This window comes from Pongo abelii, chromosome 13, assembly GCF_028885655.2.
Source record: "Pongo abelii isolate AG06213 chromosome 13, NHGRI_mPonAbe1-v2.0_pri, whole genome shotgun sequence".
Classification (NCBI taxonomy): Eukaryota; Metazoa; Chordata; class Mammalia; order Primates; family Hominidae; genus Pongo; species Pongo abelii.
Genome location: NC_071998.2, coordinates 68,410,633 through 68,436,311, shown reverse-complemented (window position 1 = coordinate 68,436,311; position 25,679 = coordinate 68,410,633). Strand labels below are relative to the sequence as shown.

General features: G+C 38.8%; 1 protein-coding gene across 2 annotated transcripts in view; it reads left to right on the top strand.

Annotated features, from left to right (window-relative positions):
- GNAQ (G protein subunit alpha q) overlaps positions 1 to 25,679 on the top strand; it is a 308,682-nt gene that overhangs the window by 47,569 nt on the left and 235,434 nt on the right. The window lies entirely within an intron of this gene.

Below are 25,679 nucleotides of genomic sequence, written 5' to 3'. Positions count from 1 at the left end.
TGTACGTACTTCAACTAAAATTCAAAAACTTTCTGCTTGTGCCCTACCTGCCTAGATGACTAACTTCATCTAGGTGATTTTTTTTTTTTCTCTCCAAAATTCTACTTGCATATGCAGCAAAAGTCCAGGATGACTTTCGAGGAGAGAGAGAGAGAGTCTTTGAATAAAAGCACAAAGTGTTAGATCTTTTATTTCTGTATCCCTCAGTTCTGAGCAAAATGCCCACACAGTAGGATCTCAGTAAATCTTCCTGTCTCTTGGAGTGGACTTCCTTTAGGATACAGCAAGTTCTGACTGTGACTTCCTAGGAAAGAGTCCTCCCCACTCAAAGAGTGGAATAGAGTCAGTGGTCATTTCAGTCACTAAATTCTCCTGCTGGTGATGCCAAAGCCAAGATCTGCTCACTAGATCACTAGATCTGCTAGTGATGCTGATTTTAAGTGCATAGATACTTTGCTGTGTTTCCACAAAATGCCCGAAAATGAGCTGCTAAGCCAAACTCTGTGCCACAGTAAGGGGAACCTTCAAAGAAAGAGGCAAAAGGCACATACACCAACTATGAGGAATAAGGAATACACCAACCTTGAAAGAAAGAAGCAAAAGACACATACACCAACTATGAGGAATAAGGCAAATGGCTCTTTGAAGAGGCTCAAGGCCATACCAGTCCTCTCAGTTCCAGAGGGGAGGGGCCCAGAGGAGTCATCTCCCAGCAGGGTGAGAACCAAAAGGTTGGTGAGGTACTGAGGCTACCCATGGAGGAATTTGGGAGGGAATAAACACCTACGTCCACACAAGTCCTTTAGAAGATTTTTAGCAGCAAGAGCTGGCCACTAATAGGTCAGCCCTCTTATCTAAAATGATGCAGTTGCTTTCTATGAAAGTATGATTTTGATGTTCAGCACTCCACAGATAAATACTATGTAAATGTTATCACCATGCATGAGTTCATACTGTTGCATAGAACTAGCTGGCAAGTGAGAAACAAAGTGCCAGTTTCTATGTAGGCAGTGTTTCCACAGTTACTTCAGCCCTTTCTACCCCAGTACAGCAGAATTCTGGGTAGTGTAAATAATTGATGAATTCAAGCATTGGTACATTTTATAGGGGCCAGTTAGAGACCCATGTAGGTATTTTCTCTGTTATGCTTCTTCTAAAAAAATTTTTATCTTGTTAATACTGGTTTTGACTTTTTTATTTTTTTATTTTTATTTTTTTATTATTATACTTCAAGTTCTAGTGTACATGTGCACAACGTGCATTTTTGTTACATATGTATACATGTGCCATGTTGGTGTGCTGCACCCATTAACTTCATTTACATTAGGTATATCTCCTAATGCTATCCCTCCCCCCCTCTCCCCACTCCACGACAGGCCCTGGTGTGTGATGTTCCCCTTCCTGTGGTTTTGACTTTTTTTTTTTTTTTTTTAAAAAAAACGTAGAATCAAAAGTTGGATACAGGTAGAGGATTCATTAATGAGAATGCATCTTTCACTACTGTGCAATGAATGTTTGATGGCATTTTTATTCCCCTGAAATGTTCAGGTGCTGTAAATACTTCTGAAGAAGCTTTTCAGTGAGTTCACATTACTTCTCAGAATAGGCTAATGTTTGTTTGTATCATACTTCTAAGATAGGACAGTGGTCTCCCCGTCCCCCATGTCGTATGTCTCTCTCAAATCTGACAACCCCGTGAAAAGGTGTAGAAGAGATTCTCTGTGTGGAAAATTCCTATGAGGTTTTAGAAGCCTATAACATTATTCCCGTAATTGATTGGTCTTTAACTTGCCATTCTTAAGTAAGAGGATTCAATTAAAAAAAAAAATTTTTTTTAACTTTGCCAACATCAGTGATAAGTGTTTCTCTAATTTGTTTTCAACTGCGTGTCAGGAGTGGAATTTGAGCCCACACCTCCCTACAAAGACCAGAATCATTTCTTTTTTATAAAACTCTGAGAATAGTGATACTGCTTTGCCAAAAATGAAAAGACTTTCTGTAAGCACATAGACAAACATGAGTGGGTATGAAATGCTTACCAGTAATGGTAGTCATAGGTTGTATAATCTTTCTGTGCTAAGAGTTAACAGTAGGTTGGGTAGTCATTGGCCTGGGATGGCTTGATGTGACCCAGCTTCCAGGTAGGAACCTGAATCAGATACCAAGAGACTTTTCTACTTCAGGAACCTAAACACAACAGAGCACCCTCCTCAAATCTATCAAGTCAGTTAATTGTTAAATTCATAATTCCACAGTTTGTAATCACTCTTATGGATGGTTAGGCAGTTCTCTAGCCATATAGAAGTGATACAGAATTCCAATCAAGGTAAAATTGAGCAGCAGAGTGAAAATGCAAAAGCTTTCTAGTTTTTATTCTATATGGGAAAATGAGTTCTGGAGCTGCAGAGAACACCTGGTTAATGAGTTCTTGAGACATGTCTAATAGCTTTTCTCTAAGGCTAGGGACATGAGAAATAATCATGAAATTTGAGAGAAAGGAGATTTAAGATAAGGTTGTCAAAAGGGATAAGTATTTTAAAGCCACCTCAGCCCACTGGACTTTTGATTGCATGCAAAATAGAGTATACAGCCTGGGAGTGGACAGCCAGCTATGAACTTCCTGATTCACAGTGAACGTTATTTTTTGCCTCTGCATGCACCTCCCTCGCTCTGACTTGCCCTGCTGTGCCGTGGCCATCCATACCTTCTGCATGACTGGACTTTGCCTTCATCGTCTTCATGTGGCCTGTAGGGCACAGCCTCTTGCAAAGGAAGTGCTCAGAAGGTATATTTAGAAATGAATTTCCTAAACAGTTGAAAGTATCCTTCATAAACAAAAGGACTGATTATATTTTTTCCTCTCTTTTTTTTGATGATTAAAAGCATTTTAAATACTGTTTTTTTGTCTTGATTGATTAAAGGAAATACTATGTATGGCAGAATATTGGCAGTGAGTAGAAATACAAAGCAGGCTTAATATTGACTTTATGGAGAGATAGGGAAAGGACAATGAAATAATGAAAGTAAAGGCTTACATAATATTGTATACTAATGTAATTAAATAAGTGTGGAAAAATCCATGTATTTAAATGGGGGGTCTAAATCTAACACCTCACCACTCACTTTCTAATAGAAGCTATTTTTGTAAGTGTGTGGGAGTCTGGCAATATCCTTTCGGATAGAAATCACTGTAGGTTTAAATCACTGATATAGCATGGATTAAGCAGATGAAAGCAGTGAAGGAAGAGACTGTTTAGATTCCAGAGAATAAAATTCATAGAACTGTGAGAGGTGGAGCTTGAAATACTGCCACAGTTTTGAAGTTGTTTTAGTGACATCATGTTTCTATGCATGATTCTTACATATGTATCAAAGTGTGGGAGTATTCATCTTCCAGAATTCTAGAATTCATGATTTTGTAATCTAGCCTATCAAGTGATTCATATACAAAGCCTTTCTTTTTTCCTGAACTGTTGAATTCGGATAAATTGTGAATTGTGGATTTTTTTTAAACTAGTAAAGTGGTATCTTTTGGAATTGCTTCTTAATTGTCTATGGTAAGGCATAAGGCACGTTGCATGTTGCTTTTCAAAATATCTTGATATGATAAAGTACAGTTCAGAATTGTAATAAAAGGGGCTATTGTTTAATATCCCAGAGAGTTTAATTATAAAATAATTTTGTAGTAACATGATCTTTGACCAAATTTCCGTCTAGCATTATAGATCTTCATTTTGTATATTTTCTTTAGTTTTATGACAAGAATAATAATACTCATTCCCCTCTTTATATTTTCTTAGGACCTGAATAAGTACTACAGCTTGATGCTCAGCCCTCACTTACTATGGCCAATTCGAGAGACACTTGATACTGAAATGCAAGATCTGGTGTTACTCAGCACTGGTTTATGAGCACCAGGGGGCTATGCTTTTTGCTATACACACATCACGGTCTGCCTTCATAGTACCCCTGCAGAGGAGGTGGTATTGTGCCTGTTGTACAGGTTAAGAAACAAAGGTTCAGAAAACTTCAGTAACTCTTTCAAGGCTTGAGGTTACACCACAAAGAAAGTAGTTTATCCAGGATTTGAATTCAGCATTCTATTACCCCACAGCCATTGCTCTTTCTGTTGTGCAGCATTGCTTCTCTTATAACTTTGTCTATTTTCATAAATTAATTTGTCTCTAGGAACAAGCAGCTTTCTCTCTTCTAGATGTTATGACCTATTTTCTGTCTCATAACATGGCCAAGTACATAATTTGAGACTGTGTTTTTTATTGTTCGTCTTACGTTGTTTTTCAGCAAATAAACATTAACCAAAATCAGGTAGCCAAGATGCCAAATCATGTAGCAAACCTACACATAGGGGGAACAAAGAAAAACTGAACATGCTAAGTAAGCCATCTTTTCATCTAGCGTCTTAATTGTAAAGCATATGTTGCATGTTGCTTGTGAAAGTATGTTAGTATCATAAGATGCAGTTCAGAATTGTAATCAAAGAAGGGGCTATTTTTTAATCTTCCAGAGAGTTCAATCTCCCCCTCCTTGGGCATGCACCTTGGGGCTTTGGGACCTTAGAGGTTCTTTTTATTAGCTTAATTGTTTGGCTCAATAACTGTTCCCTTGTGCTTTCCTAGTAATGGGCACTTCCCTACTGGAAGGGGATGAACTCCAGATGGTATTGAGGTCGTATGAGTGTAGTTTTGATTGAAGAAAAGAACAACATGGACACAAATATTGGCCATGACAGGTAGATATCAAATAGTTCTTTCATATATTTATTTTTATTTTATTTTATTTTATTTATTTTATTTTTTGAGACAGAGTCTCGCTCTTGTTGCCCAGGCTGGAGTGCAATGGTGCGATCTCGGCTCACTGCAACCTCTACCTCCTGTGTTCAAGCGATTCTCCAGCCTTAGCGTCCCAAGTAGCTGGGATTACAGGCATCCGCCACCGTACCTGGTTAATTTTTGGATTTTTAGTAGAGACGGGGTTTCACCATGATGGTCTTGAACTCCTGACCTCAGGTGATCTGCCCACCTCGGCCTCCCAAAGCACTGGGATTACAGGCATGAGCCACCACCCAGCCGAATTTTTATTTTATTTTTTTGAGACAGAGTCTCACTCTGTCACCCAGGGTGGAGAGCAGTGGCACAATCTAGGCTCACTGCAACCTCTGCCTCCCAGTTTCAAGCGATTCTCGTGACTCAGTCTCCTCAGTAGCTGGGATTACAGGCCTGTGCCACCACGCCCGGCTGATTTTTGTGTTTCTAGTAGAGACATCGTTTTACCATGTTGTCCAGGCTGGTCTTGAACTCCTGACCGCAATTGATCCACTCGCCTCGCCTCCCAAAGTGCTGGGATTATAGGCGTGAGCCACTGTACCTGGCCCATTTTTTTAAAAAGTGAAAAAGCAAACTAAAGTGTGATAATAGTTTTGAACATTTAGTGGAGTGTAAGAAAAGAGAACCCATTTGACTCTGAGGTTCACTGATACAGGGTTCTATTTCCTTTTCTAGGAGTTGAGCATTGCTCTTGGTTTTGTGGGAGGTAATATTTACACAATCATACTGTTGTGGATGTAGCTAAATAGTTTATTGGTTAATCCCCACACAAGACAGGAATGATGTAATTATAACTACAGAGAGAAAACAATCACCAAGGTTTTAAAATCTAGCAATGCGAAGGGAGTGGAAGAGCAGACAGAAGCCTGAGGCTAGAAGGCAGGAAAAGAGGCAGGAGGGAGAGGGACCTCGATACTCATTTTCTTCTTTTACATGGTGGGATGTAGAGAAATACTGTGTAATACTGCTGAAACAGGAAACAGAGCTAACCAATTGAAGAACTAAAAATAGTATAATCAAGAAAACTAGAGACAAAATAGAGGTGAAGTAAGTGTGAATGAGTTAGATACGGGGGAGGCGGTAAGTCAGTAGATACTGTCTGAAGTTGACAAATCAGGGATAGAAGCCTTTCATTTAGTTAAGCTGATCACCATAGAAGGACTGTAAAAGCAATAATGGAAGGGAGTGGAAATGGGGAATATGGGCCCAGAGACACATACTTTCCACTTTTTACCATGCTTCTGTTTAGGAAAACTTACCTGCACATGTATTACTTTTCATATAATTTAAGAAAAAGGAAGAATTTCAGCAAATTGTAGATGAACAGTGTCAGGAATAATTTTCCACGCATACTATGACATTACTGTTATTACTAGGGTACCAGGGACTGCTGTTGCCACTGGTGGAGGGTTCTGGTTTCCAAAGAATCAGGACAAGGGGGTTAAGTTGGGGCAAGGTGACAAATAACTACACCCATGATCCCATTCAAGTATTCAACTGGTTTCATGGTTGGATCCTGATCAAAATATGGCAGAAGTCTTTAGATACAAGAAACATAAAGGAAAGAACCCCACTAGCCTTCTTCAAACTTGCAAAGTTAACAGGTTCCTTCTATAAGGGGCTGCTGGGGAAGCTCAGCACCCTGGCTAATGCTCCAGGGTTGCAGAACCCCGCTTCTTGTTCTGGGATGTCATGGCCATTCTGGAGAGTGCATGTCTGCGTTGCCTTTGTTTTCTCTGGTCTGAGGAGTGGCTGAGCTTCAGGGCACTGACTTCCTCCCAGGAACTTCCTGAAAGGGGAATTTCGACTTTGCTGTATGAACACTCTGAATGCCTGTGGGTTGAACAATGGTAGCTGCTGTTTTTTTTTTCAAGAGGGAGCTCAGTTTTGTTTTGACCTTGGGAAGTGTGGATAGTTGTGTTCACGGCGCCTCCAGGTGGGCGGTCAAGGAAGAAAGTCTTGGGGTAGGAGCCCTTGGAGAATGAGGGCTTGATTTTGCCATTTTTGCTTTTGGCCTTAATCTGTGTTGTTGTGGAGACAGCAGTACTGAGATGGGGTTAGGGTGGGGAATGGAGTGTGGAGAAGGGCCAGGGAAGAAGCTAACTAGAGAGTTAGTGCCAATAGCTGAAGGAAGCGCTCTGCCTTAGGAGGCTTTATAAATAGATGCCTTTATCCAGTGTGTCTCATTTTGCCTCTCTCAGGCCTAATTTCTAAATAATCCCATTTTTCAAGGTAAAGGAGATAAAAGGGGTACTCTGAGATTCTCCCAGCAGATGTGAAATCCTGCCTAATAATTGTAGCTGCAGATTTCTCTGTCAGGAATTGATTTGCTGTTAATGTAGTCTAGTGCTTGGTGCTTGCAAAGTCATATACCTTTGGGATTCAGGCAGGTAGTTTTAAACGAGTGACACTGGGTGGGACCTCTGGCCAACTAAAACCTTATGGCTCATTGAAGCTGTTGTTCAGCTTTGAATGTTGCCATGTATGGAGAGCAGGTTTTTAGGGTTGCCAGAGCTTCCAGTTTTTCCAGATAAATAAAGTATCTGCTTTTTATGTGAAATCTCTTGGATTTTAAATGTTGCCAACTAATTGAAAAGCTTAAAACTATTGTCTAGAATTAAAAAACAAGCCTGGACCGGGGCGTGTTGGCTCACGCCTGTAATCCCAGCACTTTGGGAGGCTGAGGTGGGTGGATCACGAGGTCAGGAGTTCGAGACCAGCCTGGCCAATATGGTGAAACCCCATCTCTGCTAAAAATACAAAAATTAGTCAGCGTGGCAGCACGTGCCTGTAATCCCAGCTACTTGGGAGGCTGAGGCAGGAGAATCACCTGAACCTGGGAGGCGGAGGTTGCAGTGAGTTGAGATCGTGCCACTGCACTCCAGGCTGGCCAACAGAGCGAGACTCTGTCTCAAAAAAAAAAAAAAAAAAACCAAAAAACAAAAACCAAGCCTGTTGGGTGGATAGTTTTTGGCTGCCAATTTTTACCACTGGTTAGGACTCTTAACACCTGACCCCAATTGTTCTTCAGCCTTGATTGTTGAAAATGAGCTGAACATTTACTGGGCACTTTACTTTGTGTTCTACCTTTTTCTAAAAGCATTTAAGGATGCTTTTGTTAAATATAAACTAATATAAATTAGAAGCAGGTAGAAGACAAAAAGTTAAAACAACTGCAGGATAGTAAATGGAATCAGAATGAAATGATACACATAATGTCAGTGGACCTCAAACTGGGCATGGAGCTTGCTAGCAACTGGCATAACATAGAAGCCTTATCAGTTATACCACTTGTAGTATCTTTAAAACAAACTGTTTAACAGTGACATGGCTCTTCCCGATGCCAGGATCAGAAGGACACCTCTTAGAAGGGTCTTCAGAAGAACACACTGAATCCTATGACTCTCATTGCAGTGAGAGCTTTATAGGATTGTTCTTCCTGTTGCTCTCCATTAAAAAGGCTGATAACGGGGCTGAGCGCGGTGGCTCACACCTATAATCCCAGCACTTTGGGAGGCTGAGGCGGGTGGATCACGAGGTCAAAAGATCGACCACCCTGGCCAACATGGTGAAACCCCGACTCTACTAAAATACAGAAATTAGCTGGGCATGGTGGTGTGCGCTTGTAATCCCAACTACTCGGGAAGCTGAGGCAGGAGAATTGCTTGAACCTGGGAGGCGGAGGTTGCAGTGAACCGAGATCGCGCCACTGCCCTCCAGCCTGCTGACAGAGCAAGACCTCGTCTCAAAAAAAAAAGGGCTGATAACGGTAAAAGTGTAGTTTGGGAAATGAGATACTAGCAATGGGACCTTGGGTAAGTTGCCCTATTTTTCTAAACCTGTTTCCTTATCTGTATAATGAAGATAATTATATTAATACAAAGCAACCACTCTCAAAGGACCATTGTGAGGCTTAGCTGGTACAGTTTGAATAAAGCACTTATTGCAGTTCTTGGTACCCAGTAAGCATTCTGTAAAAGTTGGCTGTGGTGAGTTAGAGAATTGCTAGCACTGAGAGCTTAGTTGTCAGAATGATTTAAATGTGACTGTCCAAGATTTATTTACGGCACTTAAATGTTTTCGTTTGCTGCAATACAATTTTTTATCCCACTTAATCCTGAGTCACCAAAAAAGTGTTGAGTTACTTATGTACAGAGGATTTTGCAAGGCTGTAGGGGATGGGCCCTGTAGGGAACTTGTATTTTGACTAACTAGGTAAAGACACAATACAAGACAGGGAGCACCAAGGGCGATCTGAGCAAGGCTGAGTCGATCCATTGAGGGGTTGTCACAGTGGGCTCATACCAAACTAAGACTTCACAGTGATCCACTTTATTATTTGGCAGGTAGAATTTTGTAGTTTGAATCATTCCAAACACTGTACAAGAATATTTCAAGCTATGCAACAAAGTAAAATGAGGATTTACCTGAGTATTTTGTATGACTCATTATAGGAGCAAGGTGAACAGCAGTAATCAGTCATGCTTTGCAGTTTGTATTAATTAAACCTTAGAACGTGGAGTAGTTAGGTTGAGCCATCTTTTGCATATTTTTTCATTACAGAGAGTGTTCTCAGCTGGCCTTGGGGCATGCAGAGAGATGGAGATCTGTGTGAGCAGCTACAGCACTAGGCAGCCTTGCATCCTGGGTGTTGAAAGTGCAGGCCATTATCCTCCCCTCTGACCTCCAAGATGTTAGGTGGCCTTTCTGTGCCTCAGTTTTATCATCTGTAAATTGGATATGATTGTACTAGTGCCTAGTACATAAGGAGTGCTGCAAAGATTACATGCGTGTCTTTAAAGTCCTTACAACAGTATCTCACACATAGTAAGCATGGCATGTGGTAGTTACTATCATTAGTCCCTCTTGGAGCAATGTATATTAAAATTTTAAAGACAGCTGTCTGGTCAGGATTGGACATGCAGCCTGTAGTTTCAGAACAGAATGCAGCTGACTGTGTACATGGGGATAACTTTATGATGCCCTGGACCTCATTAGCTCATGGCTGTGGAATGGATGGGGGCATCTGGAGGGTCCCTGTTTCAGACCCAGAAATTAAAAGCTCAGCCCCAGCCTCAGCTCCAGCTTACTTACTCTGTTGATATATGGCGAGTTCTTCAGTGTCTTAAAGTTTCTTTGTGCCTACAAAACAGGCTTAACCTTTCATTCTTGGTGTGTGCTGAATTTTCATAAGAAATTCAGGAATATAATGGTTGGATGAATGGGTTATATTTTAAAGATTCTATTAAAAATTAAAGGAGATGCAAATATAACAGCTAAATATTATTGCTTTGACTTCTAGGTTTTTGTAAGAATCTAAATATATAGTATTCACCATATGAGAAAATTAAGTTTTACTTTATTATATAATAACCCAATAAGGACTTTAGTTAATTGTTCAATTTAAAAAAAAAAATTTCCTGGAAATCTTTAAGATTGATCATGAAGACCCAGAAAATGACTTCATTGCCCCCTACTTTGAGTCTCACTCTGTCGCCCAGGCTGGAGTGCAGTGGCACAATCTCAGCCCACTGCAGCCTGTGCCTCCCACATTCAAGTGATTCTCCTGCCTCAGGCTCCCAAGTGGCTGAGATCATAGGCACACGCCACCATGCCTGGCTAATTTTTGTATTTTAAGTAGAGACAGGGTTTCATCATGTTGGCCAGGCAGGTCTTGAACTCCTGACTACAAGTGATCTGCCTGCTTCGGCCTCCCAAAGTGCTGGGATTACAGGTGTGAGCCACTGCACCCGGCCATTGCTTCCTATTTCTATGTTTCCCTCAAAGAATTGACTTGAATCTCAGTGTGGTTGTGAACTCTTCCTGATGAATTTCTGCTCCTTGTGCTGACAGCATTTTCCATACACGTTAGACCTGCTTTTTTGGGAGAGTTGCTCTGAAGTGAGTGGTTCACAGAAATGAGGGCATACACCAGCTGCGTGTAAAAATATGCCCCTGCCCTTACTGCTGCATATGCAGGGACAAGGATTGGGGAGCCTTGCAGTAGAGCCAGGTAGCTCAGCCTACTTGTGTCTGAAGATGTGGGGCTGATGTCATGAGTTCTGTTTAGGAGTAGTTCATTTCATGTTTTCCTTAAAGGATAATTTTTGGCCATTCTCACACATTTATTCTTCACATAAAATTTAGAATCATTTGTTAACCTCTAAAAAAAACCCCATTGGTTTTGAATGTGATCACACTAAACATATAGATTGATTTTGGGAAAATTTATACTTAAAAGTCCAGTAACGTGGTATGTCTTGCTTTTTTTTTTTTTCCTTTCTTTTTTAAATGTCTTCTCCTTTTTACTTCAGTAAAGGAATTTTTTTTTTTTTTGAGATGGAGTCTTGCTGTTGTCACCCAGGCTGGAGTACAATGGTACGATCTCGGCTCACTGCAAACTCCACCACCCAGCTTCCAGCAATTCTCCTGCCTCAACCTCTCGAGTAGCTGAGATTACAGGTGCCCACCACCACGCCCGGCTAATTTTTGTATTTTTAGTAGAGATGGGGTTTCACCATGTTGGCCAGGCTGGTCTCGAACTCCTGACCTCAGGTGATCCACCCACATCGGCCTCCCAAAGTGCTGTGATTACAGGCGTGAGCCACTGTGCCTGGATCTTGTCCTTTTATTTATATGGGTCCTACATTTCCTGTTAAATTTATTCCTAGATATTTTATATTTTGTTTCTGATTGTTGTAGTGAATAGACTGTTCTTAAATTGTATCTTGTAACTATTACTTACTTATTACGGAAAAGCTGTTGGGTTTTTCAAATTTATTAGTGGGCTTATGAAGCCCATTTACTGAATTGCCTCAAAATGGAACTGATGTTACTTGCATTTCTTTTGTGAACAAAAGAAAAAAAAACAGTATGAGAAACTTATATTTTAATTTTATTCTCTGTTAGACTCTACAGTGCATCCTGGGTCCCTCTTTTTACTGTTGTGTCCCTAGTACCTGCCTCAGGATTTGCCATGGTGCATGCATGATTAATATTTGTAGAATATTTCTTAACTTTCTTAATTCTATAATAGTTTTTTCCCTTGGGTTTTTTAAAGAAAAGCAATTATATCATCCCCAAATACTAATGATTTTGTTTCCAGTATTTTTTCATTTTAATTGTTATTATTTTGGCTAGAACTTTCCTTGTAATATTCAATGATAGTCACCCTGTTGCAGATGAGATTGTACATTTAGAAAACCCCATCATCTCAGCCCAAAATCTCCTTAAGCTGATAAGCAACTTCAGCAAAGTCTCAGGATACAAAATCAATGTGCAAAAATCACAAGCATTCCTATACGCCAATAACACACAGAGAGTCAAGTCATGAGTGAACTCCCATTCACAACTGCTACTAAGAGAATAAATACCTAGGAATACAACATACAACTTACAAGGGATATGAAGGACCTCTTCAAGGAGAGCTACAAACCACTTCTCAGGAATAAGAGAGGACACAAACAAATGGAAAAACATTCCATGCCCTGGCCAGAACTTCCAATACTATACTGAATAGGAGTGGTGAGAGAGGGCATTCTTGTCTTGTGCCAGTTTTCAAAGGTAATGCTTCCAGATTTTGCCCATTCAGTGTGATACTGGCGATGTGTCTGTCATAAATAGCTCTTATTATTTTGAGATACGTTCCATTGATACCTAGTTTATTGAGAGTTTTTAGCATGAAATGCTGTTGAATTTTGTCGAAGGCCTTTTCTGCATCTATTGAGATAATCATGTGTTTTTTGTCGTTGGTTCTGTTCATGTGATGGATTATGTTTATTGATTTGCATATGTTGAACCAGCCTTGCATCCCAGGGATGAAGCCGTCTTAATTGTGGTAGATAAGCTTTTTGATGTGCTGCTGGATTCGGTTTGCCAGTATTTTATTGAGGATTTTTGCATTGATGTTCATCAGGGATATTGGTCTAAAATTCTCTTTTTTTTGTTGTGTCTCTGCTAGGCTTTGGTATCAGGATGATGCTGGCCTCATAAAATGAGTTCGGGTGGATTCCCTCTTTTTCTGTTGATTGAAATAGTTTCAGAAGGAATGGTATCAGCTTCTCTTTGTACCTCTGGTAGAATTCGGCTGTGAATCCGTCTGGTCCTGGACTTCTTTTTGGTTGGTATGCTATTAATTATTGCCTCAATTTCAGAACCTGTTATTGGTCTATTCAAGGATTCAACTTCTTCCTGGTTTAGTCTTGGGAGGGTGTGTGTATCCAGGATTTTATCCATTTCTTTTAGACTTTCTAGTTTATTTGTGTAGAGGGGTTTATAGTATTCTCTGATGGTAGTTTGTATTTCTGTGGGATCGGTGGTGATATCCCCTTTATCATTTTTTATTGCGTCTATTTGATTCTTCTCTCTTTTCTTCTTTATTAGTGGTCTATTTTGTTGATCTTTTCAAAAAACCAGCTCTGGGATTCATTGATTTTTTTTGAAGGGTTTTTTATGTCTCTGTCTCCTTCAGTTCTGCTCTGATGTTAATTATTTCTTGTCTTCTGCTAGCTTTTGAATTTGTTTTCTCTTGATTCTATAGTTCTTTTAATTGTGATGTTACGGTGTTGATTTTAGATCTTTCCTGCTTTCTCTTGTGGGCATTTAGTGCTATAAATTTCCCGCTACACACTGCATTAAATGTGTCCCAGAGATTCTGGTACGCTGTGTCTTTGTTCTCATTGGTTTCAAAGAACATCTTTATTTCTGCCTTCAAATCTTAGTCTGTGTTTTTAAAGGTAATGTTTTAAGGATGAATAGGCAGAATGGGAAGAGGACTGCCCCTGCCTTCAACCCCAGGTTTTGATTATAGCCCACCCTACTGCCTTTGAAAAGCCCTAAGTGCCTCTCTTCCTGATGTGTGTGTGCAGTTGGGCCGTTGGTAACTTTTTGATAACACTGAATCAAGTTGGGAAGAAAACTTGTGTCCAGGGCAGATGTGATGCAGGTTTGCAATGTGGAACTGAGCATGAGCACGGGGCAGAGTAGAGACGAAGAGTTTGTGACTCAGTCAGTTTTTTGTTTTTTGTTTTTGTGGAGATGGAGTCTCGCTCTGTTGCCTAGGCTGGACTGCAGTGGCATAAATCTGGGCTCACTGCAACCTCCATCTCCCGGGTTCAAGCGATTCTCCTGTCTCAGCCTCCCAAGTAGCTGGGATTACAGGCGTGCACCACTGCAACTGGCTAATTTTTGTGTTTTTGGTAGAGACCGGGTTTCACCATGTTGGCCAGGCTGGTCTCAAACTCCTGACCTCAGGTGATCTGCCTGCCTCGGCCTCCCAGAGTGCTGGGATTACAGGCATGAGCCATCACTTTCATAACAAGGTTCAGATCTTTGGCTCATGAAGTTGCTCATGAAGAATTTGGTGGTGAGTTAGAGAAATGGGTACTGGTCTCTGTGTCTACGGAATGCATGCCTGAAACTAAGAAAACACTTTGCTCCTTTTGCCTTACATTTAGTAGGCATGCATTACATGCCTGATAGATATATGAATTTGATGCCTTCACATATTTAAAGAAAGAGCTGCCCCCAATTTCCTGGAAAATCCATAGTGTTGAACTGTTGATGTGGCTAGAAAGTAAAGCTGGGTTGTTTTCCAGTGCTCTTCAAACTACTGAAAATTTTGCTGTGCGATATTTAAAACTGTTAGTGTATTAGTAAAATTCGTAGTACGTACTTATATATAACATACATTAGTATAATCTGTATTATATATAGTGTAACCTCTCTTCCATCATCTACATTTTATGACTTTTTGTTTCTAAGTTGGCCTTAATTGTATTCTTCCATGTCAGGAAATGTTAAATTGGCTGTCGCATCAGGCTAAGTGTATAGGGAGGCAAGATCTTGGGGAGTAAACAAGCTAATTCCTGAGTTTAAATTGGAAACTTCGATGATTGCATTAACTTTCAGTCCAGCAAAAATTCTTAAATTGATGCTTTAGGGCACTGGATGGTAATTCGGGTGTGTTAGAAAATTACAGGGAATCACAGGAGTGTGAAATCATTAAGAAAACCACAGTTGTATTTACCACCTGCCAGGTGGAAAGGCCAGAGGGAGAATTGGGGTGTTGAATAAGACTGAATGGGCCGCTTGGCTGCATTATGAAGGAGTTACTGTATCTCCCTGGGTTAGCAATAACAGACCCGGGGGTGCATGCAGACCAACGGCAAACCTCAAAGAGTAAATATACTTTAATTTCTTCAGGGAGAAAGTGAAGTCCTACCGTGATTGGTTGAAAATATTTTTATCTGGAGTAAGCTCTTGGCTCTGCCATCACACCTCACTAGGGAGAAGAGCACTGTCCATTAAGATGCCCTCACCTGGGTGCACTTGCTGGTGGCATCACTTCCCCCAGACTCTCTGGGAGCAGAATCAACTTGCCACAGGAGGTGATTTCCCATAAAATCCCCATACTTAGGGGTTACTTAGCCAGTGAATGCTGGCTCTGGTATTCTCTCTGAGTTCCTCTTTAAGAGCGCTGGCATAATTGTGTCTCTGTTTTGGCAAACGGCACTGTCTTGCCTTTGGTTTGGTATACTTATGAAAATTAATTTGGAATGAAATGTAATTGAAGGCCATTTACATATGATGGCCAGATCTATTAGAACAGAGCAGTGTTGTGGATTGGGAAATGGAAAGCATTTGAGATAGTGTCTGGGAAATACATTCAATACATAGAATGTCACTGCCTTGTCTAATAGCCTAATTTAAATTACTTTTTTGCTTTGCTATTGCATTAGGTTGTTCCAGATAAACTTTGTAGTTCAAGAGGAAGGAAACTGTATGGTAAATAAACACTTAGGCATCCTGAAACATCTATTATCATTTGTATAAGAATTGGAAAACACTTAAAGGAAATCTTTAGTTTTGATTCCTCTAATGAAAAAAGAGGAATATAATTCACCTTTTGAATTTATTGGTTCATTTAGCCTGTAGGGATTTAATTTCATCTGAAGTGGTCCTAAAATATTTTATTCTAAGCAGACAACATCCTTGGTGTTTTTGTTTCTGCCTTTCTACCGTTTCAGTTCTTTATCTTTAAAAAAAAACTTGAGATATAATTTACATAATATAAAATTCACCATTTTAAGTATACTCAGTGGTTTTTTTAAGTATACTTATCACTGAATTATAAAGTGATTATAATGTATACAATTCAGTGGATAGTATACTCGCAGAGTTGTGCAACCATTACCACCATCTAATTGCAGAATATTCCTATCATCCCAAAGGGAAACCTAAACATTTTTTTTTGTTTATTATTATTATTTTTTTTAGATGGAGTTTCATTCTTGTTGCCCAGGCTGGAGTGCAATGGTATGATCTCGGTTCACTGCAACCTCCGCCTCCCAAGTTCAAGCGATTCTCCTGCCTCAGCCTCCCAAGTAGCGGGGATTACAGGCATGTGCCACCATGCCCGGCTAATTTTGTATTTTTAGTAGAGATGGGGTTTCACCATGTTGGCCAGGCTGGTTTCGAACTCCTGACTTCAGGTGATCCACCCGCCTCAGCCTCCCAAAGTGCTGGGATTACAGGAGAGAGCCACCGTGCCCAGCAGACCTGAACGTTTTAACAGTCACTCCCCATTCTTCCTTCCCCCACCCCTGATAACCACTAATCTACCTAATATGCCTATAGATTCGCCTATTTTGGACTTTTCAAATAAATGGAATCATATGTGGCATTTTGTGGCTGGCTTCCTTGAGTTACCATGATATTTTTAAGGGTTATCCATGTTGTAGTATGTGTCAGTACTTGAATTCCTTTTGTTGGTTTTCAGGTGGCTAAGGAGGGGAAACTGAGCACAAGAAGAGGGCACTTTGAGCACAGAGAAAGCTGGACCCGAAATCTACCAACAAGAGCAGAACCTAAATATTGATGGAGAGGGGCTGATTCTAGGCACAGCAGGTGGTGGAAGCCTAATAGTTGTGCAGGTGATTTTATAATGTTAAAAGCATTGAGTGGCCACAGTTGGATCTGACCTAGGGAACTGAATCCTTTCCTCCATGTGAGAGCTGTTGTCAGCCCAACAGGGATATACATGTACCTGGGACAGGGCAGCTTCCCATTCTGTAATAGTGGCATGATATCCTTTTCCTGAGATGCATTCAGGGTTAAAGAAGATAGTTCACCTACATGTTAGATTTCCCATGAAGATGAAAAGTCCAAGTTTTGAAAAGCAGAAGGAATTCTAAAAAGAACTGACAGACAAAAGCCCATGGGGAGAGTGATGAAATGAGTTTCTGAGAAAGACTGTGAAGAGGGAGTCAAAGCAGCAGCTGATGGACTGCCCGAACCTAGGGCAACGAAAGACCTGGGGCAGGAATTGACGTTGACTGTGGCAGAGGCAGTGGACCTGGTGGGCAGCCCAGAGGAAAAGGCCTTTGGCTTGCTGAGAAAGCTCTTCCAGACACTGAGCAAGAGCATGGTTTGTTGAAGAATGGAGAGGTCCACAGTCCATCTCCTGTGCCAAGGATTAGTATTTTATTTCAAGAAGCGATTTGGTAGTCACAGAGTGAATATTATTATTTTTCCACAAATTCATTACCTCTTTCCCCTCATGAGTATCTTAGCATTGAATTTCCTGACTTTATGATGAATAAACTTTGTTTTAGTGTCTATTAATGCTCTATTTACTTTCCCCTGGGTGAAGTTTTGGCTAGTAATAAGATTCTGTGTCTCTGCTGTAGTGAGGCATTGCTGTAGTAAGCCAGGTCTAAGAAAAATGAATTTTGTTCCTCTGGGGAAGCATAGTTACCTTAAAAAAGTTTAAAGTGTGGTTTTCAACTTAGTAAAATCCTATTATAAAGAAAAACGTATATAGCAAAAATTTTGCTTGTAGATAATACGATCCTAGTAAAATAGAATTTAGATTGTCTCTTATAGTTTGTTGTAATAACATTTTGTAATAACAGTTTTTTTGCGATGTAATTGATACTCAGTAAGCTGCACATATTTAATATGTAGAATTTGATGTTTTGTCACTTACATGTGTCTATGAAATCATCACCACCGTGAAGATAACGAATATATTCATCAAACCTGAAGGTTGCCTGTGCCTCTTTTTTATCCTCCCTCCCACCTACCTATCTCCCCCTCCAAACACTGATCTGATTCCTGTCACTGCAGACTTATTTGTATTTAGTTAAGTTTTACACCTCAGGGAACATACAGTTATGTCCACTTTTGCTTGCCTTTTTCCACTTAGTCGTTTTTAGATTCATTTATGTTGTTGTGTGTCAGTAGTTCGCTCCTTTTTGCTGAGACATATTTTGTTGTATGGCTGTACTACATTTTCTTTATCCATTCATCTACTGATGGACACTTGGATTGTTTCCAGTGTTTGGTTACGACAAATAAAGCTGCTGTGAACATTCGTGCATAGGTCATTGATAGATACGTGCGTTTTTTTAATTTTTTTCCTCGGAGTAAATCCAAGGACTGGAATGGCTGGAACACATTACCAGGGGTATGTTTTAGTTTTTAAGAAACTGCCAAGCTGTTTTCCAAAGTGATTTTTAATATTGTGCAGTGTGTGAGAATTCCATATCCTTGCTAGCACTTGGTATAGTCAGTCTTTTTAAAAAATGTTGCCATTTTAAATGGGTGTGAAGTATCTAATTGTGGTTTTAATTTGCCTAATGACTAATGTTGTTGAGTAGTTTCTCATGTGCTTTGCCATCTGTATAACTTTTTTGATAAAGTGTGAAACGTTTTACTGATTTTTTTCCTTTGGATTACTTGATTTCTTATTTTTTTGTGTATTAATATTTTCTGGATACAAGTCTGTATGTATGCTCTGCAAGTATTTTCTCCTTGTCTGTGGTTTGTCTTTTTATTCTTTCAGTGTCTTTTGACAAGCAGTTTTTAATTTTGATGAAATCCAATTTTGGTGTTAATTTGATGGATAGCTGAGTATGAGGGGCTGGTGGTTGTAGTTAATTTTAATTGTATGGGAAGTTGAATGATTTTTGAGGGTGAGGGGACAGGGTTGATTCATGAGGATTCTGTGGGTGTGGGTGCTTTATATAATTATGGGTGTTGATTGGTGGTAGTTGCTGGTTGAACATTGTTGGTGTTTATGTTGTGATTGAAATTACTCAGGGTAACAGGTTAGATAATTAAGAGTAAAGTAAAAAAGAGTGGAATAAAAAAAGAGGAAATAAAATTTAATTAGGCCTTTTTGAGTAGTTATAGTAATGGAGGCTGTGATCTGGGTTTGTGAAATTGTTTTTGGTATAGACTTTTCTAGTCACATTAGGTCTAATAGAAGTGATACCAGGCTTTGGCTTGTGGATAGGCTTGAGTGAAGGGTTGTACAGTGAATTGTAATTGAGTAAAAGCCCAGTATATTAGAGAAGTTGAGTATTTGTAATGAGTATTTTGTCTTAAGATTATTAGTTATAAAAATGAGTTCTGTAGTTTTAAATACAGGTGTCTGGTACTACCTATTTACCTCTAAGTACACGTCAGTGGTATTTCACACTTAATATGTTGTTTTCATTATTACTTAGTTTCTAATACTTTCTAATATCTATTTGATTTTTTTCTTATGTGTTACTTAGAAGTGGTTTTTCTTGTTGTTTTTGTTTTATTTTTAGTTTGCAGATATTTGGAGATTTTTCTAGATATCTTTCTGTTACTGATCTCTAATTCCATTGTAGTCTGAGACCATATTTTATATGACTCTTCTAAAATTTATTGAGACTGGTTTTATAGCCCAGAATATAGTTTATCTTGATAAGTGCTTCATGTGCACTTGAAAATAATGTTTTTCATTGTTGTTGGGAAAGCAGCCTATGTCACTTTGGTTAAGTGGTTAACAGGGTTGTTGAAGTCCTCTATATCTTTGATGTATTTCTCTCTACTTGGTCTATTGCTTTTCTCTCTACTTAATCTATTAAGTATTGAGAAAGGGGTATTAAAATCTCTGAGTATAATTGTAGACTTGTCTGTTTCTCTCTGCAGTTCTGTCATTGTTTGCTTCTCATATTTTGAAGCTTTGTTATTGGATACATAAACATTTAGGATTGTTATGTCCTTTTGATAAGTTAACCAGTTTATCATTATGAAATGATTGTTTTTATTTCTGATAGTATTATTTGCATTAAAATCTGTGTCTGTTATTAATATGAGATGACTTCAGAAATTTTGTGGAAAAATTGATTAAAAGATAAAAAGTATTAACTTCATTTCCCAACATAAGCCCCATCAAGTTCGAGACACTTTTGTAAGCAATGATACTAGCCATGTAGTCCATTCCTAAAGAACTGAGGGTCCTGATGATTTAACCATGTCAAGGCAGTCTTTTTTACATTATTAACTGTAGAAAAATGGGTGCCTTTTAAATATTTTTTTTAAGATTAGAAAACAAAAATAAGTCAGAAGAAGCCAAATCAGGACCATGAGGTGGATGCCTAATAATTTTCTGTAAAAATTCTCACAGAATTGTCCTTTTTTTGATGAGAGGGAATGAGTAGGAACATTGTTGTGGTGAAGCTTTCCCAGGCATTTTTCTGTTAAAGTTTTGACTAACTTTCTCAAACCACTCTCATAATAAGCAGGTGTTGGTGTTCTTTGGCCCTTCAGAAAGTCAGTGAGCAAAATGCCTTCAGTGTCCCCAAAACCTTTTGTTATGACCTTTGCTCTTGACCCTTCTGCTGCATTTGCTTTGACTTCCACCTCTTCGTAGCCATTGCTTTGATTGTGCTTTTTTTTCAGGATCGTCCTGGTAAGGCCATGTTTCATTTCTTGTTATAGTTCTTTAAAGAAATGCTTCAGGTTCTTGATCCTACTTGTTTAAAATTTCCACGGAAAGCTCCACTCTTGACTGTAGCTGACCTGGGCACCCACTGAGTGAAAAGTTTGCTAAACTTTAATTTTTCAGTCAGAATTATGTAAGTTGAACCAATTGAGATTTCTGTGGTGTTGATTGTTTCTACTGTTAATTGTCAGTGCTTTTCAATTAGGGCAAGATTAATTTTTTCCTCACAAATTGATGTGGATGGTCTGCTGTTGTGGGCCTTATCTTCAGCATCATTTCATCCCTTCTTAAAATGAGCTATCCACTTTATAAACTGCTGATTTCTTTGGGGCATTGTCCTCATAAACTTTTCGTAAAGCATCAGTGATTTCACCATTCTTCCACGTGAGTTTCACTATAAATTTGGCATTTGTTCTTGCTTCAATTTTAGCAGAATTCATGTTGCTCTGATAGTGGCGTTTTTCAAACCAGTATCTTCTTATTTTTAGTGCCTCAAACTAGATCCTGTTCAGATATGTTATAACAAGTCTGTATGAGTTTATTTTGGTACAAACATTTTTGAAATCCATGCATAGTTTTTTCATAATACACATTTTCCATGCACTTTTTTTTTTTTTTGAGACTAAGTTTCGCTATTGTTGCCCAGGCTGGAGTGCAATGGCGTGATCTTGGCTCACTGCAACCTCTGCCTCCCGGGTTCAAGCAATTCTGTTGCCTCCGCCTCCCAAGTAGCTGGGATTACAGGTGCCTGCCACCATACCCGGCTAACTTTTTGTATTTTTTAGTAGACACGGGGTTTCACCATGTTGACCAGGCTGGCCTCACACTCCTGACCTCAAGTGATCTGCCTGCCTCGGCCTCCCAAAGTTCTGGGATTACAGGTGTGAGTCTCTGTCCCTGGCCTTCCATGTACTTTTTGAAGACCTCTTGTATATATCCACCATAGTTTTCTTCTAATTAGTGTTAGCATGGTGTATCTTTTCCTCTTCTTTTATTTTTAAACCATTTTTATCTTCATATTGAAAGTGTTTTTTGTAAGCAGTAAATAGTTGTGTCTTTACATGTAAAGTGTCTTTTTCTCTCTGGCTGCTTTTAGGATTTTCTGTCTGTTACTGGTTTTCAGCAGGATGATTATGAACTGCCTCGTGTAGTTTTCTTTATGTTTCTTCTGCTTGATGTTTCTTGAGGGTCTTAGATCAATAGTGTTATAGTTTTCATTTGATTTGGAAGATTTTCAGATACTGTTTCTTCAAATATTTTTCCTTTTATGTTCCTACCTTTCTCTCTTCTCCTTCTAGTACTCAAATTCCGAGTATATTAGATAACTCGATTTTGTTCCACACTGAGACAGCTCGTTTTTTTCTGTCTTTTTTTCCCTTTGTGCTTCATTTTTGATAATTTCTATTTCTGTGTCATCAGGTTCACATATGTTTTCTTTTCAGTCTCATCTGCCCTTATTTCCATCTGTTGTATTTTTCATTTTAGATACTGTATTTTTAATTGCCAGAAGTTCATTTGGGACTTTAAAAATACATTCCTTTCTCTTTTCTTCATGTTTGTTTTCCTCTACATTCTTGAGGTGGTGGAACCTAACTAGTACTGCTTTTGTAAAAACATCCTTGTCTTCTGGGTCTAAATTTATTGAGTTTTCTTGGAGTTATGGGTCACCTTTTCCTGTTTCTTTATTTGCCTGATAGTTTTGGGTAAGATGCCAGACATTGTGAATCTTACATTGTTGATTGCTGGATATTTTGGATTCCTTTGAAAAGTGGTGGACTTTGTTCTGTCATGCAGCTGATTTACTTGGGATCACTTCAATAATTTTTAGTCTTGCTTTTAGGCTTTGTTAGGGTAAGTTTAGAGCAGCCTCTCTTTTATAGTTACTTAAACTTCACTATTATGTTGGTACCCTTATGAAAACTCACTGATTCCTTCTTTGTGGTGCAGTGAACCTGTGTGAACCTTGAGAATTGTTCAGACTATGTGTTCCCATGTTTCTTTCTCACCCCACTCACGTGTAGATCATTATTATTGAGCTTCAGGTTCAAGGGCACCCTTCTGTACATCTCAACAGCTAGCTTTCTCTCTGTTCAGCTCTCTCCTTTCCAGCATTCTGTCATGCACATTCTAGGATTCTAGGCCTTTCTCGATTCTGATCGCTGTTTTTTCAACCCAGTGAGAGCACTGGGTTCTTTTTGGGATCCTCCTTGCCATGTTGTTGTGTGGAAACTGAAGCTGTGTGGTTATGTGGAGGCAGTCCTAGGATTTACCTTATTTGTATCCCTGTGCTCCTTGTTGTCATGTGTTAAAACAATTGTGTATTTTATTTGACTTCCTGGGCTTTTCCCCCCATTTTATAAGTGAATGAGTATAAATTCAAAGTCTGGTAATATCCATTAGGTTCTAAAAGCATCTACTTTTGTTATTTTAATTTTAAATATAAAAGTGTTACCAGACATTACTTTTAAAGGAAAGAGTAAATGGCTAGAATTTGAACTGTTCTGTTTGTTGGAATCCAAACTATGTGTTTCAAATAATGAAATGTATTAAAGATATGTCATACAGGGAATGATCTCATATATTGTTTATGAAATGGTTGCTTGTACAAAGTGATTTCCAGGCCTCCTGTGCTCGTTAATATTTCATTTAAAAGATAGCCATGAAAAATACAGGAAAGGAAGTAAACTCTTAAGTTTCTTATTTTTCTGTTTATTCTAGTGCTAGTGAATAGATCATTTTTTTTAGGCTAAAGTGATACTTTAGGTTCTTTGTGGTTTTAATTTAGCTAGTTTTTCCCATCTTTTGTAAATGATATTTTGTATTGACTGTATTTTCTTATTTTCTGTATTATTGATGATCCAGCATTTGGGGCTTTGCTAATCCTGAAGACTCTGCCCTATCTGGGCTAGCTAATTCCTAGAGTTAACAAGTGACTCCCTGCAGCATGCCTTTCCTGTGCAAACCGATCAGTCCAGAGCACACACCCACCAGCCACCTCCTTTAGCTCTCAGAGATTGAGCTGGGATCTCTCTTCTGTAATATCACTCCAGGGCCAGGGGTAACAGGGCAACTAAGGGCAATCCCTACATACCACAGTCCGCTGAAAATATTCAAATTAGCCAATTCTAATTCTGCCTACCTTGCTTTGCCTGTTTCTTTCTGAAAAAACTACAATAAAGGCCCTGACCCATGCCTTCCCCTCACTTCCTCTGCCTCCTGACCCATTCTGGTGTCATGACCAACCAATATCAGTCCTTTTGTCAATTTCTTACTTTCTGAGGTGGCTGGAAGAGAAGGAAATAAAGAGAGCAGAAAAAAAGGCAATACAAAAATAAAACACAATAAAAGAAAGATGAGCAAGATGATTCTAGTGAGCATAGAATTAAAGCAAGTAGAATTAAAGTTTTCTTACCCCTAATAACAAAACTAAAGCTGTACCCATTCTCTTGGTTAAAGAGAATTATATGAATAAAAAAGAAAATAAATGGTGTTGAGTGAAGAGGCAAGGAATCCATTTATCATCCACTGTCATCCTTCTTTCAGAGGATAGAGGTAATATAGCAGGTCCAACTTAGCTTCCACAATTTAGGTTTTACAATTCAAGGGGCTGATGCATGGGTGGAACATGTAGGATTCCTAGAATTGTGGTGCCACCTTTTTGGGGGGGCCTGAATCTTGACATCCTTAGTTTCCAAAATTTTGCTGTAGAAAAACTGATTGGCATATAGATTTGTAGCAGTCGTTTGGAAAGGAGACTCTTCTGATTTTTTTATACTTTACTTTGAATAATGGTAAAATATTCAATATTGTGCAAGGTAGGAAGAGAAAAACTCAATGATTTTTAGCATATAGAGATAAAAATAATTGAAGGAATAAAACAGTGAACGAAATATACTGTGCTATAATGTTTTGATAAAAATATTCAAAACTGACTTGTTATTTCCTAAAAAACATACTTTCATGCAGATTGAAATTTGCAAATGATAGTTTAGAAAATGTATCTACAGAATTATTTCTATAAAATCCTGACTTGCAATGGCAGTCTGTTTTTATTTAAAGATTTATTTGTATTTTATGGAGATTTAGAATATCACACATTTACTACTTATAAATTTCACATTATCTCTAAGTATGAAGAATGAACTAAAACATATAAAAATAAAAGTTATATATGGAAACAGATGATTGCAAACTAATGATTCTTTAGATTAGAATACACCAGAAGAAAAGAAAATATTTTATCATAGACTGAAAGTTGCGATATGTAAATGAAGCAAGAGACTTTGGAATGACAGGACAATGTGAGTAGAACAGAAAAACTTTACAAGGTAAATTAATTATTTTAGGGAGAAATGGGTTCTCTTTAATGCATGAAGAATCACCTGGAAGCTTACTAAATATTGAACTCTGGGGCCCTCTCCCTGCGTGATTCTGATGGAGATGTTTATACACCACACCTTTCAAATGGACCACACCTTTGAAGAACAGTGATATTGAGGCTTATATGCACAATAAAATGCTCATTTCTTTCTTTATCTCCTTTTCAATGAATTGTCTTAGTACTAAGTATCATACTAATAACAGTTTGGGGTACCTCTGAGTTGGGAAAAGGGGAAAATCATGAAAGAATTGAGGAGTTTGCCAAGGGTTGCAAACTGCTAGTTTTGGGGTTGAAATCAGTCTGCAAATGTATTTTGTTTTGCATAGCTGGTGGTACCCCCCAACCCCCATTGCATTTGATTGGCCACAGTCTGTACTGCTCCCTGTTAACCTGCACTGCACCCATGGCTTCATGGATTTGCTTCACCTGCCTGGTTGTTAATGGCATTAAATTGTGGCTGACCATAGAGGACCTCAGTGACAGATATCTTGGCAAAGAAATGATGGCCCAGTTAAAATAATATATCCCTAACCTTAGCAAATAATTTAACCTAAACTGGTTTCTTGAAAAATATTTGTCAGTTTTATGTATAACAATTCTTACATTCTGTCAATTTTCTAACTTTCAAAGGAAGTCCTAAATTTTCCCATTAGTGAATAGGAGAGAGTAATTCACAATGTTGCAGAATATG